This window comes from Heloderma suspectum, chromosome 2 (assembly GCF_057233095.1).
Source record: "Heloderma suspectum isolate Gila_16-S chromosome 2, 16-S_ref, whole genome shotgun sequence".
In the NCBI taxonomy this organism is placed as follows: Eukaryota; Metazoa; Chordata; class Lepidosauria; order Squamata; family Helodermatidae; genus Heloderma; species Heloderma suspectum.
In genome coordinates this window covers 232524982-232543515 of record NC_139459.1, presented here as the reverse complement: position 1 = coordinate 232543515, position 18534 = coordinate 232524982, and positions in this window count along the sequence as shown.

The following is an 18534-nucleotide window of genomic DNA, read 5'->3' as shown; positions in this document are numbered from 1 at the left end:
GTTCAGAGGAGGACAACAAAGATGGTCAGGGGATTGGAAACAAAGCCCTACAAAGAGAGACTGAAAGAACTGGGCATGTTTAGCCTTGAGAAGTCTGAGGGGAGATATGATAGCGCTCTTCAAGTACTTGAAAGGTTGTCACAGAGAGGAATGCCAGGATCTCTTCTCAATCATCCCAGAATGCAGGACACGGAATAATGGGCTCAAGTGACAGGAAGCCAGATTCTGGCTGAACATCAGGAAAGGAATGAGACAATGGAACCAATTACCTGGGGAGGTGGTGGGCTCTCCCACACTGGAGGCATTCAAGATGAGGCTGGACAGCCATCTGTCAGGGGTGCTCTGACTTGGATTCCTGCACTGAGCAGGAGGTTGGACTCGATGGCCTTGTAGGTCCCTTCCAACCCTACTATTCTATGGTTCTATGATTCTATGAATTCTCCGGAATGACAGAGAATGGGCCACTGTGTACGGATTCCAGATTCGGAAGAGAAAGTTAATAGCACTAGGATGAAAAAATGCTTGCGAGTGTGTGCAACAAGTTAGTATGCAGCCAGTATATATTTTTTTTGAGATGGGCTATGGCACAGGAATGCAGCAGCCATCCTTGCTGTGAATTCTGCAGGAAATTTTCTCAGAAAACCATGTACCAATCCCTCTCTTGCACAGCACTACGGGGATCTCTTCCCGATGATGCCACAGAGGTGTGTGAGAAGGGAGGGAACCCTGGACCTGCAATCAGCAGGTGATCAGCGTTGTTTGGTGTTGACTCTATGCAAGTGCTGCCAATGCAGCAGTTGCTGTGAGAGGCCACAGCAAAGGGAAAGCTGCTGTCCGACTTCTCTGGGAACAAGAGCAGACAGACCTTTGGCCTACAGCAGGTTCGTGAGGGCGCGTTCATCTCACCCACATATAGCAGAAGAGGACTGTGGAGAGCATGCGGGGGAAGGTCGGCCACCTGCTGCTGATCGTGGAAGGGAAGAGGTGCTGCTGGTCCACCCAGGGGTGCCTGAATGGTGGTCTCCACAGACCTGGCAGAGGCCTTCTGCTCCCTTCACGATGCAGTCCATGTATCATGTAAGTGCTCCTGCTGGCGCTGTGTATTATCAGAGTGTGTATTGGAAGCTTTGATTTTACCCACTTGAAATGCCATCAGCAGTGCCAAGTGGGCCCAAACACCCACCCCCGAGAACAGCCACTGACGCACCTTTGAGGACATCCCGTTCTCTGACAACTCAGACAGAGCATAAACATGCTTCGCAGCCCCACTGCATTGTAGCACATAGGTAGCCCATCGCGGTAACTTGGGCAACCTGCACCTGTGTCTGGATTAACATCGCTGTACTTTGGTCACCCTTGTTTCTGAGGATGACTGGAAGCCGCATCAGACCCCCGCCCTCCCACACTACCCCTGCACAGTCCACACCATGCGTTTCTCAGTCTGCGGGATACGCTTACTGTCCCAGCACTTGGGGGGCACTCTGAAGCCATGCACGCCAACATGCGATCTCTGGCTTACCCTGACACTTTCCCTTGCAGTGGCAGCACTCAACCCACGCGTAGGGGGCGAAGAGGACATGCTGCAGTGCCGAAGGAGGGGTGCGGAAGGCAGGAGGAAGCGCCGGCGAGGCAACCGCCACAGCTGTAGCACGGGTGGATCACACTCAGGGGCCTCAAAACTTTTGTTTTTGTAAGTACTGCATTGTATTATTATTGAGTATTAAAGTTTTTCTACTGAACAATTGTTTGCATAGTTCTGCTTTCCTGGCGGCAGTTGCTTGCTCTCAGGGGGGAAATTTCTGAGGCCTGTGTACTGGGCATTGGTGCCTCCTGTGTCCACTACCCGCGTGAGCAGGTGGGGATGTACAGAGAGTCAGGACGTTTTCAGAGCAAGCGTCTGGATCTAGGGGTGGCGTTGTCATCTGGCTAGGAGGTGTGGATGGCCTGGCGGTAGTGTGTTGAGGGTTGTGTAGAGGTCAGGTGTTTTGGGGTTGTGGCTCTTGTGGGGGGCTGTTGGTTGGAGTAATACTATGCTCATCTCCGTGGTGGTGTCCCTCCCCGCCACCCACAACTTTTCCCACAAGTGCCTGCAGCCACAGGCAGTGCCTGTCCAAGGATGCTACCACAGCTTCTCAGTGCCGGCATGCATGAAGGTCGTCCTCCACCATGTGTCTCATGTAGTGGTCAAAGGAGTCGGCATCCCGATCCATCTTATGAAGCAGGCGGCCTGTCTCCATTGATGCAAGGTAGAGTACCCGTTCTGTGGCAGGATTGGCAGGCCTGTTCAGTCTCCTGTAGGGATGTACGAAAGGCTTACCTGGCTCCGTGCCGGGGCATCCAGGGTGGGGGGGAGCTGCCGGGCTGCTGCAGCCGCCGTTTGCATCCTTGCAGGCAGCCGTGATAGGCTACGTAAGGTATTTACATAGCCTATCATGGCAAACAGCAGGGACGCAAATGGCGGCCGCTATGCCATTTGCACCCTGCCCTTTGCCGTGATAGGCTATGTAACTATTTACGTAGCCTATCACAGTAAAGGCAGCCACGCAAATTACGTAGCCTATCACAGTAAAGGCAGCCACGCAAACATCCACTACTGGGGAGTTTGGCAAGGAAGGGCACTGCACCGGGACGGCACACCTGCGCAGTTCGGGTGACGCAGGACAAGGACCTTTGCTGTTGCCTAGTCCACCATGACAGCAAGCCAAATTTTCCCGCTACTGGCTTTCCATACTGCCTTTAGCACGCCTGGGGATGCTGGAAAAATGGCGGCATGCTTAGGAGAGCAATGAGGGCAGGGGGATGGGAAAACACAGAAGAGAATGGTGCCACACACCCATACATCCATGAGCAGCAACGCAATATCAATCTCTCATCGGAGATACAGCCACGCGAGTTTGTATAGCTGAATATGCGCAGCTCTGTGTTTACAGTGGAAGAACAACTAATGTTGGGCTGGCTCCGCTTCCACTGCCTCCCCGTCAGCCACCTCCCGGTCTTCCTCTGTAAAAAGAATTCCTAAGCATCAAATCCCCATCCCCATTTCAGTGAGACAAAAGGGGAGGAAAGCATGTGCAGAAACATACCTACTGGTAGTCCGGTTTGGTTCATGTAGCAATCTACACCTATGTCCTCAGATCATGGGTAAACAGCTCCTCTGATCCCTCTGGTACGGGGCAAACTGGAGTATCCACAGGCACCCTCTGAATTGAGATGCTACGGCTCAACCACTTCGGCTGAATTGTAGCATCCCCTCAGAAATCCCACTTCTGTTTTGGGTGTTGTTCATGGCCACACCTGATTGAAGACGTACTTACCAAAATGGTCCAAATGGTCTTCCTCAATCACTTGGTTTCCTGCAGGTCTCATGTCATCATCACTCCATCTGCAGTAATGAAGAAAAAGAATCAATGAGTTTGGCAATGCATTAATACTGAATCTAGTTCGGGATCTGCCCATCTGTGAGGCCCAGAAGTTGCATCATTTGCAGCCCTGTAGCCAACTTGAGGTATAAGATTAAGACATCAGCTATATGAAGGCAAACAGGGCTTGATCCTCTTCCCAGGCCTCCCCAACAGTTTTGTGCCAGTAGGCACATCAGGAAGTTTGCAAGTATGCCATCGGTGCTCACAAATGATGGCTGGCGTGGGTGGCTGAGAGGGGTTGAAATGAACGATGTATTTATTCCATTATTTTTCTGCAAGGACCACATAGGATCTTTGGTCGCTGCCTTGCACTGAAGAAGGACTTTGGGCCCATCCAAGACAGCGTTTACTGCTCTGACTGGAAGCAGCCCTGCAAAAAAGGAATGGCCAAGCAAAACCCACACCGCACCGCCTGCCCACCCCCAAATCACGCAACGCACACACGCAGCAGAATTACAGCCTACTATGTTCATTCTTATTCTGTGAAAATCTCAGTATAAAGAAACCGTAAAAATCTAAACAAATAAAAACCATAAGGAAGAAGGGAAAGTAGCCTGGCTGGGACAGGCCAAGGCAGGGCACAGTCCCTCTGCAAACCCTTATAACAGGGGTGTGGAACCCCTTTCAGATGAGGACTCAATTTCTTTTCAGAGAAGCTCTCAGGGGCTGCATTCCTGTGGTGGGTGGGGCTGAAGTCAAATGCGGTGGAGCCAAAGGCAAAAGGGGTGGGGCCAAAAATACAAACAGAACCCAGCACATTTCAGTTTCAAAGCTCTTACCGCCAGTAAGTACGCCTGAGGAGAGGCATTTCAACCTTTTAGAATTGGTGGGCGGAGTGCAAAAAAGTTGGGAAACCAACAAACCATCAGCGCTTGGGGGAAAGGAGGCAAAGAAAGGGGAAGGGGACATGGACATCTGGGGCACTCCGGAGGTCTGGATTTGGACCCCAGGAGGGCTGGATTTAGCCCCTGGGCACAAGGTTCCCACACCTGTCTTACAAGGAAGTCCCCGGCTGCTTTCCAAAGATATGAATGTGCTCTCTGCATCCACTCCCTTGTCTGCCATGTTCTCATTGGCACCTGGGTCAGCCACTGCTGGTACTTCTGAAGCTAACAAAGGAAACAGGAAGGTTTCATGGAAAGAAATGGTTTCATGGAAACCGCATATGCTGCATGGAACACAGTAGGTGGAGGAGCACATGGCGCCCCACCAGGGGTGTCGTTAAACGAGGGCTGTCCGAATTGCCTTTTTTCTTTTTCTTTTTTTACATTTTCCCATTGACTTGCACTGGAAAACAGAAACCGCCATAACGTGTTTAGTTTGTATGATACATACATGAAATTTGGTAGCCCCCACGGAGCTGATTGAACTTGCCAGATTTCAGGCAGTTAGGTCCAGTGGCTTTTGTGCTAGTCACAGGTAAAATTTGCTATTTTCAAGCAAAGAGCTATGATTCTTTTGTGCTTCCACATAAGTGCATAGAGTTAGGGGGCCTTGCAGCCCCTATAGAGCTGACAGAATCTGCCAAATTTCAGAAAGTTCGGTCCAGCGGCTTTTGTGCTAGCCATGTGTAAAGCTTCCTTTTCTCAAAGGCTAAAGCAAAAAGTAGGGGTGTACAAAACCCCGCTTACCTGGCTCCGCTGGGGTCCGCAGGTGGGGGGAGGCGATCTGTTCCTCCCCCCCAGAATCCTGCCCAGCCGGCTCAGCTCCGCAGCCAGTCCGTGGAGCCGCCGGCCAGGCCAACCTGCAGTGGGGCCTCCAGCCGCTGCTGGGCTGCTGCAGACGCAAATGGCGTCCTGCTTAGGGGACGCCATTTGCATCCCTATACTGGCCCGTGATAGGCTACGTATATATTTTATTTGCATCCCTGCTTTAGCCGTGATAGGCTACGTATATATATTGGTAGCCTATCACAGGCTGGCGTAGGGATGCAAATGGCGGCCGCCACGACGGCCGCCATTTGCGGCTGCAGCAGCCCAGCAGTGGCTGGAGCCGCCGCCGCTTCATCCACCGCCGGAGCTGCCACCGCCACAGCCAGGTAGGCTCCTTTTCGCGGGGCTTTCGCGGGGTGGTGGGGCGGGTTGCTCCGTTCCGCCACGGATTCCAGGGGGCCAAATTCACTGGAATTCGGCCTCCCTGGGATCCGTGGTGGAATTCTCTAACATCCCTAAGAAAAAGTAAAAACTGTCAAGCCACACAGGGGATTAGAAATCCTAATGAGAAGGTGTTTAAGATTACCATTAGGAGGTCACTATCCCTAATCTCTGGTGTAGGTTTTTAAAACCTCTCTCCCCCTACTTTTCTACTCTTACATGCCCAGCTTCTCAAACTGGGGAGACGTAATGAGTGGGGTACCGCAGGACTCAGTCCTGGGCCCAGTGCTCTTCAACATGTTTATTAATGACTTGGAGGAGGAGGTGCAGGGAATGCTGATCAAATTTGCAGATGACACAAAATTGGGCAGGATGGCTAATACCTTGGAAGACAAAAACAAAATTCAAAGTGACCTTCATAGACTGGAGCGCTGGGCTGAAAACAACAGAATGAAATTGAATAGGGATAAATGCCAAGTTCTGCCCCTAGGAAAAAGAAACTAAATGCACAGTTACAAGACGGGAGATACTTGGATCAATAATACCACAAGCGAGAAGGATCTTGGAATTGTTGTCGATCACAAGCTGAATATGAGCCAACAATGTGATGTGGCTGCAAAAAAGGCAAATGCTATTTTGGGCTGCATTCATAGAAGTATAGCTGCCAAATCCCGGGAAGTACTAGTTCCCCTCTACTCAGCACTGGTTAGGCCTCATCTGGAGTACTGTGTCCAGTTCTGGGCACCACACTTTAAGAAGGATGCAGACAAGCTGGAGAGGGTTCAGAGGAAGCCAATGAAGATGATCAGGGGACTGGAAACAAAGCCCTATGAAGAGAGACTGAAAGAACTGGGCATGTTTAGCCTTGGGAAGAGGAGAGATATGATAGCACTCTTCAAGTACCTGAAAGGCTGTCACAGAGAGGAAGGCCATGATCTCATCTTGATCATCCCAGAGTGCAGGACACGGAATAATGGGCTCAAGTTACAGAAAGCCAGATTCCGGCTGAACATCAGGAAAAACTTCCTGACTGTTAGAGGAATACAACAATGGAACCAATTATCTAGGGATGTAGTGGGCTTTCCCACACTGGAGGCATTCAAGATGAAGCTGGACAGCCATCTGTCAGGGATGCTCTGACTTGGATTCCTGCATTGAGCAGGAGGTTGGACTTGATGGTCTTATAGGCCCCTTCCAGCGCTACTATTCTATGATTCTATGATTCTACTCAGAAGTCCAATTATGTTTAATGAAGCTTACCTTCAGGAAATTGTATAGGATTCCAGCACAAGTTGCTTTCCCAGGGAGGTTTGCACCTTGATGTTTTGCCTGTTTACTCAGAAATAAGTCCTGAGTTGTGAGCATGGTACTGCAGGCTTAATACAGTGCAATTCCATCTAATGAATTTACTACCCTTTCAGCTCAGTCCTATGCATGTTTTTTCATTTGTGTGTGTGTTGGGTGTGTGTGTGCATGAACTCTAGCTTCAATGGTGTGGGAAAAGCACTTAGTACATGCTAAGTTATGGAGTTTCTCCGTAACTTAGCCCTAGTTTTGAAAACAGACTCATTGACTGAATCCTGGTGAAGTCTTGGCATAAATGAAGTTATGAGGAGGAAGATGCAGTGAGAGCTTGTGTATAACAAGGAGGAGGTAGAGGAGAGTTGCAGAAAACAAGACATCTGTTTTTATGAAAAGTTGCTGGAGGATGGTAGGATGAGGAGGGATGGTTGCATGGAAGATAATAGAATTGGTAGGGAGAGAATGTAAGTACTCAGTGGTGAAAGAAGTGCATTCTGCTCATGCTCAGAGGCACTCTCTACTTCAGAACATAAGAAGAGCTGTGCTGCATCAGACCAAGGTCCATGTAGTCCAGCATTCTGTTCACACAGTGGCCAACCAGATGCCCATGGGAAACTCACAAGCAGGTCATGAGTGCAATAGCACCTTCCCACCCATGTTCCCCTGCTGCTATCACTGGTGAAATGTAAATAAATTCAAGTAATTCTAAATGTGCATGCATGTATATCCTTCAGCAACTTTGCAGGTTTCTTGCCCAAGGGACATCTCTAATGACATGTGCATTTTCATACAAACTAACCCAAAAACTATTGGGGAAGGGGTGAAGGGAAGGGAAAGCAAATCACTCCCTCCCCCAAACTGGAGAACTCCCCTTCCACATGAACTGCTGCACATATCCTTCTGAAACTTTGCTGGTTTCTTACTTAGGGACAACTCTAGGCTGTCTGTAATTTTCAGAACAAAGGTCCACAAGGAAAATAGGGAGATAAGTATATCCTCTTTGGAGATCTCAAAATATCAAGGCTACCCTTGCACAAAAACCCTTGTGGCTATCATTCTGAAATTTGGCAGACATGATCTCCTCTGATGGGGCAATGAATCCTGAAATTTTTATCCAATTCTTCCAAGTAATAAAAATGTTATTGGCAGTTCCCTTTAAAAGAAAATCAAAACATAAACACTGCACCTATTTTTCCTGACATTTCTGACCCCCTTCTAGGGGACAACTATGCCTGAAATTATCATCCAGTTCTGACGAAGAGAAAAAAGTTACAGGTTTTTTTTTTCTAATTTCCCATGGTAGTCAGCAGGAAGCATAAAGACCCATGTTTCCAAACCTTGACCCAGGTTTGGTGCTGAGCTGAAGTGGTCTGACTACAAATTGGCCCGAGCAGAAACGGGATGTTTTCCAAAACGGGGTCTGAGTTGAAGTGGGGTGGGGTGGTCAATGCACACTTATGTATGTATGTAAGTAATCTATACACACATGCAAGCACACCACATGCACACACCACACACACACAATATGAGGTGCACTTAGACTCAGATATATATATATATATGCGCAAATTTGTGTTACGGGCCTGTACCCCGGATCTTTTAAGAACCTAGCAATGCCCCTGCACCCCACCATGACAAAGCCATTTTCCTATTAGCTCTGCAGTAGCAAAGGGGGGGTGGGAGACTGGGGGGGTGGAGTATGGTAATGCACCTAATACATGTGTCCATCCAGTTCCAGACTGTACTTGCATAGCTTGGTCATAAACAGAAATAGATATAATCAGAAATGGCAAGAATGCTGTGGGTTCCAGTTTGTCAATAATAAGAACTTTTGAAATACTGCACTTTGAGGTTAATTTAAAGGAAGAGCGCGCACAGATGAGCACAGCTCAGCTATGCACATGCCCAGAAATTCCCCAGAAGCTGTAAACAACTGTGAGTAGGGAATGACGAGCATATGATAGCCATCAGCAAAACGAAAGTAAAGGTACTTCCAACAAAGGGAACAAGGAAACCTGTAACTTTTTTCTCTTCGTCAGAACTGGATGATAATTTCAGGCATAGTTGTCCCCTAGAAGGGGGTCAGAAATGTCAGGAAAAATAGGTGCAGTGTTTATGTTTTGATTTTCTTTTAAAGGGAACTGCCAATAACATTTTTATTACTTGGAAGAATTGGATAAAAATTTCAGGATTCATTGCCCCATCAGAGGAGATCATGTCTGCCAAATTTCAGAATGATAGCCTTTTGTAGAAAAGCCCATTAAGTGTGGCCAGCTCATGAGGAAACAGCTCTTCAGAATATGGATTTGGTGGCAAGTGATGACGATCCAGACTTCTAGAGACGTATTTGGTGGTACGCTAGCATCACCACAAAGAATATGGTGAAGGTATTCTTAGTAAGGGCAGGTATTTCTATCACAGACCAATTAGGAGTCGCAAGACACAACCTGCCTGTACCCCAATCTCATCCCCTATATTTTAGACTGGCACTTCAATGCCATTTGTCAGTACCCATGAGCTGCCATCTCACAAGCTACATTTTCAGACATAACAATGTTCTGTTGGCTTATGCATTGCTGCTCTTGTATCTTCTGCTTGTCCCAAAGGTCCAACAAATCCAGTGTTTCCTTACTCCTCCAGGAACCACCATGGCCATTTCAGGAACTGCTTACTCCTGCCTTGCTGGTTGCAGCCATCAGCAAAACGAAAGTAAAGGTACTTCCAACAAAGGGAACAAGGAAACATAACACGTGTGGTCACCTGAGGAGTAAGGGGTAGTGAAGAGCTGTGATGTCTGGCCACAGCATATGTCACAAAACCTGTCCACCGCATTCATGGGAAGGTAGCGCCACGGAGCATCCACACACAGCATTTGTGGGATTGATGTGGTGTTTTTCTTCTTAACGGATTGTCCACATGCAGACCCCCCCCCCCCCAGAAAACCTTGATTTCATCTGTGCTAGTCAGGAGATGAACACGATGTCATGGGATGATGCAGAATATCAAGGTGAACAAGCCATGCTGATCCTACAATGATTAGCCATCTGGAAACACCCTTAATTTAAATAGATTGGTGGGAAAACATGAGTGGGTTATAAAGGGAAGATGACATCATCTGGACCCAACCAATGAAATTCCATGAATGAGGCAGGGTGATTTAGTCTTTAAACTTTGTTACTCACTTGGAAGCCATTGGCTCCCAGTTAATTAATGAGCAAAGGGCTGGATGCACCTGATACTGTCTGATCTCAGAAGCTAAGCAGTCAGCCCTGGTTAGTACTTGGATGGGAGACTGCCTGGGAATCAGGCTTGAAGCAGGGGGGTAGACTCAATGGACTGGATAGGCCTTCCACCCCTATGATACTTATAGCTGATCAATACACTTCAAACAAAGTGTACACCAAGAATTGTTTTAGGTGGATTCAATTTTGGTTTTGTACTAGCAAGAATTAGTAAAGGGAAATCTTTTTGCTCTACTTGTAGCATCACATTAGAATATACTGTGCATATAAAACCATTTTTGTTGTTAGATAATTGCTAAAGATCCTTAGATCTTAACAGCTTAAAAAGAAGAGATCTCATTTTAAGTACCAACTTCTCTATTCAATACTGAATATGGGGCTGTCTTCACAAGCGATTTCGTGCCAAGTTAGAGCAGTTTGAGTTCCTTTGCAACAGATGGCGTCATCATCAATCCGCTGCCAACCAGCCGCTTCCCTCTTGAAAAGCTGCATTTTCTATAACTCCTTTTACTCCAAGTTTTTTACTGAAGCAGCTCCCTGGCAGCTTTACCACAGTGTGCCATGTCACCCCCTGCATTGAATCCTGGGCGTGCCTCTGTGACCTGGCAGTGGTCAAGGGGGTGAGACGCCCCATGCCCTCTTGTTTCCCCAACAGAATTAGTTTTTCCCATTGAGAAAATCCCTAGGAGTGCAGCAGCAACTCCACACGTTGCAGCAGTAGTGGGGACACTCATTCACCTCAGCTAGCCTGCTTCTAATCTTTTAACATATTCCCAATTCTGTGCACGTTTACTCAGAAGTGAGAAATAAATTTCGCTCCCCTGCCGTGAAAGGGTTAAAGGCTAACTTTAGTAACTTGCCCTAAAGTGCTCTTTCCTTTCTCTATTGCTCTCTTAAATCACTATTGCGGTGTTGTGCTTCTTTGATGTTCTGTAGTTTCTCTTTCTCCATTGTTATGTAAAGTCCCCTCTCTGCTTTATCGCAGTAATGATCTTTTGGGTTTATGGGAGCTTCTCATTGCGAGCAAGGAGGAGAAAGGGTGGGGTTGGAAACAATAGTCAAAAGTGCACACATAGGGAAAAATGGGGTGGAAGCAATAACTCAGTGGCAGATTGCTGGAATGCGGCAAAATTGGGGTGGGGGAAAGTTCTCAGGAGGAGCCTTCAGATGCTGCACTGGAGAACTGGGGATTTTGGCTTCTTCAGGGAAATCTGCACACATGGGAAAAATGAGTTGCTCTCCATTCATAATAATGTAGTAGCAGGGGAGAGTCTGGACAGGGATGGGAAACAAGCCTCTCTCATTGGTTGAGCAGTCCCTGCCAGTTCGATGACATTCAGTTCTACTCCCCTCACCCCACCCAGAAGTATGTTCCTTTCAAGCGTTGTGTGACCCCTGAAAACCGGATTTTTTAAAGGTATGCTATAGTCAGCTTATCTTGCTTCGTGTGTCCCTGATGGATCAAAGCCAATTCCATGAAAATCCAGGTAATACGCCAACGTGCTTCTCATTCCGTTGTCGTGAAGATCCCCCTAGGCTGTTCAACTGACAGGTACACAAGCCTGGAGACTTCTAATAAGATGACTTACTGGATAAAGTAGCAGTTACAGGAACTCTGGGAGAAAGTGACCATGTTATACTTGAGTTCTTGGTTCTAAAAGAAGCAAAAGCCGAGTGTAGCCAAACGCGGATCCTGGGTTTTAGGAAAGCTGATTTTAATAAACTCAGAACAATGTTAAGTAAGGTCCCATGGCAAGCGAATCTAACAAGAAAAGGAGTCTGGAGTTTTTAAAAAAGGAAATTCTAAAGGCACAATTACAAACAATTCCAACAAGAAAAAAAGGTGGAAGTCAACAGAAGAAGCCAATGTGGCTTCACAAAAAGCTTAGAGATGACCTGAAAACAAAAAAGCACACATACAGGAAGTGGAAGGAAGGACAAGCAACAAAGGAAGAGTACAGGTAGCACAGAATTGCAGGGATGGCGTCAGGAAGGCTAAAGCTGAGAACGAGCTGAGGTTAGCGAGGGATGCTAAAAACAACAAAAAGGCTTTCTTCAGCTACGTGCATAGTAAAAGGCAGAGGAAAGAAGTGGTGGTTCAACTATTAAATAAGGATGGCAAAACGATAACAGATGACAAAGAAAAGGCAGAAGTGCTCAGTTCCTACTTTGGTCTTCTCCCAGAAGAGGGTCTATGACCCCCCTGGCAAAGGCCAAGTACAGGGTGAAGGGGCAGGATTGCAGCTTGAGATTGATAGGCATATGGTCAAGGAACACCTCGTTACTTTGAATGAGTTCAAATCTCCAGGGCCAGATGAACTGCATCCTAGAGTAATAAAGGAACTGGCAGAAGAACTCCCAGAACCACTCCGTTATCTTTGAGAAATCATGGAGGACAGGTGAAGTGCCAGATGACTGGAGGAGGGCTAATGCCCCTATCTTCAAAAAGGGTAAAAAGGAAGAACTTGGGAACTACAGAACAGTCAGTCTGACATCAGTCCCTGGGAACATTCTGGAGCAGATGATACAGCAATCTGTCTGTAAGCACCTTGAAAACAATGCAGTGATTACTCGAAGCCAACATGGGTTTGTCAAGAACAAATCCTGCCAGACGAATTTGATCAGGTAAGCTCCCTTGTGGACTGTGGGAATGCTGTGGACATAACCCTGATGAGCAAACTAACTCAAAGTGGGCTAGATGAAACAACTATCAGGTAGATCCACAGCTGGCTACAGAATCCGACTCAAAAAGTGCTTATCAATGGGATCTTCTCAACCTGGGGAGAGGTAACAAGCGGGGTACGGCAAGGCTCAGTCCTGGGCCCAGTGCTCTTCAACATGTTTATTAATGACTTGGAGCAGGAGGTGCGGGGAATGCTGATCAAAACTGCAGATGATACAAAATTGGACAGATAGCTAATACCTTGGAAGACAGAAACAAAATTCAAAGTGATCTTGATAGACTGGAGCGCTGGGCTGAAAACAACAGAATGACATTTAATAGGGATATATGCCAAGTTCTGCCCCTAGGAAAAACAAACCAAATGCACAGTTACAAGATGGGGGATACATGGCTCAACAACACTACAAGTGAGAAGGATCTTGGAACTGTTGTCCATCACAAGCTGAATATGAGCCAACAAGGTGATATGGCTGCAAAAAAGGCAAATGCTATTTTGGGCTGCCTTAATAGAAGCATAGCTTCCAAATCCCAGGAAGTACTAGTTCCCCTCTACTCAGCACTAGTTACGCCTCATCTGGAGTACTGTGTCAAGTTCTGGGCACTACACTTTAAGAAGGATGCAGACAAACTGGAAGGGTTCAGAGGAGGGCAACAAAGATGATCAGGGAACTGGAAACAAAGCTCTATGAAGACAGACGGAAAGAACTGGGCATGTTTAGCCCTGAGAAGAGAAGACTGAGGGGAGATATGATAGCGCTCTTCAAGTACTTGAAAGGTGGTCACAGAGAGGAAGGCCGGGATCTCTTCTTGATCATCCCAGAACGCAGGACATGGAATAATGGGCTCAAGTGACAGGAAGCCAGATTCTGGCTGAACATCAGGAAAGCAATACGACAATGGAACCAATTCCCTAGGGAGGTGGTGGGCCCTGCCACACTGGAGGCATTCAAGATGAGGCTGGACAGCCATCAGTCAGGGATGCTCTGACTTGGATTCCTGCATTGAGCAGGGGGGTGGACTTGATGGTCTTATAGGCCCCTTCCAACCCTACTATTCTATGATTCTAAGCCCCTACATTCTAGAATCAGCATTTATTAATACTTTTTTGTGCAGAAGTTACTTCATAGCTAATATTATCTACTGTCCCATAAACTAGGGCTCACAGTCTTAATTATTTCATTGTTATTAAACATTCCTAACAAATTGGAAAATACAAAAAAGGCTTATCCATATACCTTTCAGGCTCAATAAGATCAATTTTGAATTATACCTTTGAGAAGATAACTCCTTACTCAAAATTTACCAATTAAACTTAAGTCTATAAATTTTTCTAGACATCTGTATATCAAGCCTTTCGATGTGTATACCTTACACAATATTTTTTTGCTCATTAATTGTTAAGCAAAAACTTTAAGTGCACTTTTGACATGGAATAATATTACTCAAATAACTTTTTGGCCCAAGTCATGGGGCTTTAACTCAATATTTTCTCTTCGGATACCATCCAGGTCAACTTGACCATTATTTCTTATGCCAGTTGCCCAGAATTCATTTGAACTTGCTTGCAAATCTATATTACCTATTTAATACAATTACTACTTTTTATTTATTTACATTTTCAAATTCATCATTATTCATCATTAATAGTCAGCATTTACATTTTATAATAAGACACCTTATATTCTTATAAGACAGGTGAATTAGCATTTTTAATTTTAATTTTCCCAGCAAGTCTAATAAAGCAAAATCAACTATTTCCTAAAATCCAGGACCTACCTACGTATTTATCTATCTATTGGGGGGAGTAATCCTGTGGCTGCTAGTCAGCGGCTAGACGGCCATAGGATATCTGGTTTTCTAGGAACTGACCTCAGAGCCTGCGTTCCAAGGTCAGTTCCCGGAGAACCAACCTTACCCCCTTTCTGTGCAGCCTCCCAGGCAGCGCGGAACAGCCCCACGCTCTGCAGAGGAGTGCGGAGCGGCCAAAACGGGGCGTTCCAGGGGGCATTCTGGGGCGAGGAAGGCAGAAATGCCAGTACGACACATCCTATGTCATCCGGCAGCCTCCTCCCCCACTCCGCCTTCCTGCGGCTAGACAGCCAAAATCGGCTGTCTAGCCACAAATGCAGGGCAGGAGAAGTGTGGAGGGAACAATCCCCTCTGTGTTTCTCCTGTCCTGCCTTGGATAGGCAGTCGCCTCCGAGTTCGGAGGTGGCCGCCTATCCCCATAGGGTTGCGCCCTAAAAGGAGAGATATAGCATGTATTTGGTGTGATCTATTTCTGGCTGTCCCAACCAGTGTTGCCAGCCACTTCATTTAATGGCTTCCATTACTACTTTCATCCCATGCCTCCAAGCCCAGCACCGAAATTGCTCATTTAACTTTGTAGCTTGCTTTGCATTCTGCTGTGTGTGTGTGTGTGCGCGCGCGCAAGCGCAAGCAATTCTGCTGAAACAGAACTGTGCAAGAACTGTTTAAAAAAATTAAAGATTTGTCAGAGACAGCTTAGCAGTCGTTGGGGTGGGGCAGTGCGGAGTTTTCTATTTGGTTGTTTTTTAAAAAAACAAATACAGGGAATCCCCCTCTCCTGAGCTTTCTCAAACACTTGTAGCTGCAAAGCAGTATGAGAGAGTGTTGCTTGCTGATTGGGAGGGGATCTGCTCAATGTACTTTTTAAATTTTAAAAAGATGTATTGCCTGAGGCTCAAGGGGGAGCTGCTCCACCTTTCCTTGAGGAGGAAAATAGAAAATACTGTTGGGGAAGGCAAAGTACGTGAGAGTCTCCTTGTAGTTGCAGGAAGCCTGCATGCTTGGTTTAAAACAAGAAAAAAAAACATGGCCATTTTAAGCTGCAGTTGCCAGAGCTGGGCAGAGAGAAATCAGCAGTTCAAAGCACTGAGCAAAGCAAGAAAAGGTGGGAGAAAGAGGCAACATAAAATGTAGGACATCCCCCCCGCCCCATCCCCACTCTAAAGGCTTTTTAAATTCTTTTTTAAGTAGTGGAATGTCTCTGAAGAGCCTACAGCTCAATAGACAAAACAGGCTGCAGAAGGAGGAAGAATGGTCCTTTCCCCACCCACACAGCCATATCCAGTCCGATTGGTGTGGAAGAAACATATCAAATGCAACACAGAAGTGCTAAGGCGTGGCAAGTCCATTGCAATTCCGATTGTAGCTCCTCTTACATCAGAAATGCAATGATTTGGTAGTGCTAGGAGCCTTCCATCTGGAAGCACCCTAGGATTGAATAGCAAGGAACAAGAGTCAACATTTCCTGGACCTGGACATGTTGTAGGAACATAGGATGCTGTCTTATACCAGGCCATACCGTTTGTCCATCTACCGCACTGTTGGCTACTCTGTCTACTGTGCTCCAGGATCTCAGGCAAACCTCCTTCCTATCACCTGCTACCTGATCCTTTTAACTGGAGATACCTGGGACTGAACCTGGGACCTTCTACACGGAAAGCACCTGCTCTGCTACCAAGCTGTGGACCCTTCTCATTACTATAGATGTGACCTACCTTCCTACTGACTCTCCTTATGTTCCTTGCTAGGAGCGGCATTATGAAAGTCTAACTGCCATGGAGACTGGGGATGGGGGGAGGAAGCAATCCTAGGCAGAGTTTACACTAAAGCCCTTTTAGTTTCCAGTACACTGTTGTGCTTTTATCTTTTAAACACACAATTGCTCCTCTGTGACATGGTTACATGTTAATGAGTATAGTGCAGTATCCAATCATTTTATAAGATAATCAAGTGTCACACACCAGTGCATAATGTTCTAATTGCACGAGCTATCAGAGGAATTTGAAAGGTTAATGTGTGCTTTATCATTTGTGTTTACAGCATGCCACAAGCCACCATATAGTGCTACAACTGCATAAGTGGGAGATCATGCTGCCATTTTAGGTTCCTTTTTTTTTTTTAAGCACAGTAAATGCATCCGCACCAGCACAGCCATGCAGGAATGCAGCTGCACAATAAAAAGATTTTGTGGTTATTCACAGCTGCACAGTTCTGTAGGTGTGCACTGAAAATTAGCCTCCAAAAATCATAATGGCTGACCAACTACCCTTGCCATTGAAGGAGAGGAATGGAGGACAACCATGGATTTCCTGCCCACAAATCCCTTCCTCCTGCCTGAGGTTAAAGGTGAAGGTGGGGGAAATTGTTGCAAACCAGGTTCTACAGTTTAGAAGCTACTCTCACAAGTAGTCAGGGGGACCCAGAATATTAAGGGAGAAAAAGCACCAGGCCAATAGGTTAGGGAGCATGTTGTGTACCATGTGAGTGACCCAGAGTGTTTATTGCAGTACTAATAACCTCCTCCCATATGTGCCTGCCCAGACCTTAAGATCATTGTCAGCGGCCCTTCTCCGTGAGCCCCTGCCAAAGGAAGTGAGGCGGGTGGCTACTAGGAGGAGGGCTTTTTCTGCTGTGGCACCCCGACTCTGGAATGAGCTCCCTAGTGAGGTTTGCTTGGCATCTACATTGTATTCCTTTCGGCGCCAGGTGAAGATCTTTTTATTTTCCCAGGCATTTTAGGATTTTAGCTTTCTAAATTTTTATCTTTGCTGTTTTAAATCTGTATTTTAAACTCCTGCACTGCTGCTAGATTTTATTGTGGTTGTATTGTTACATTGTGGTTTTAATGTTCTATATATTTTAAATTGTTTTATTGTGTGTTGTTTGGTTTTAATTTTTGTGAACCGTCCAGAGAGCTTCGGCTATTGGGCGGTATAGAAATGAAATGAAATAAATAAATAAGTAATAAACACAACTAGTGTAATTTGGATCCCATTTAGCGAAACCCGTCCCTGACAAACCATTGCCCCAGATCTATTTTGTACATTCTGAGGGTGTCTCCTTTCCCACAGTCTAGCCCAAGCCTGTTGGCTCACCCCAGGTATGAGAACCAAGACAGGGAGTTCATTTTTCTTGGTCAGGTGTAAGGGATTTTAAAATAATTTTAAAATTCTGTATGTTTGCATCAGGGAGAGGCAGCCTAATTAGGAGACAGGGACAGTCATTTCCTTCAGATCTCTTTTGTTACATCTCCAAGTGTTCCCTCATGAGCACAGAGACACAGGTGAAACAGCTGGAGATTTTTTTGAACAGCATCAGTGGTAAAGCAAGTTCAGCACTGCAAAGGAATGGAGTTGCCAGTATTTATAGTCCTGCAGGGCATCTGTGCTGGAGAAAGCTGCATGACAAAAGAACAGTGAGCGGTGCAGCCCTCCCCATCGCTGCATCTTCATGTTGGGTGCAGCACTATGGGGTAGCAATCCCATAGGAATGGCTGGCTTCCCGCAAAGCTGCCGCAAACCTCACATGGTCTGCCAAGCACTGGGGCTGCGGTACATCCTTGCCTCTGTGCATGTTGAATGAAGGATAAGACTATCAATGGCTACTAGTCAGAGTCAATATGCCTCTCAGACCCAAACAACATGTTACAGGATCCTAACATGATGGGGGGCTGTAACCCTTTCTCCCCTGCTGTAGTCCCAATCCACGCCTGCAATTTACAGCACAAAAGTGATCCGTTAATCAAATGGGCCACTATTTGGTAATATAAATTGCAGTTGTGGGGACCTCCAATCTGGACTGGGCCCACAGTGGGACAAAATGGTTAAAGCTCCCTTCCCCCAGTGTTAGGATACTGATCAGGCTCCCTGCACTTACTTTAGAGTAAAAAAAGAAAAGAGAGAAGTCTTCCCATCACCTGCTACCTGCTCCTTTTAACCAGAAATGTCACCGACTCTACCTGAGACCTTCTGCATACAAACCAA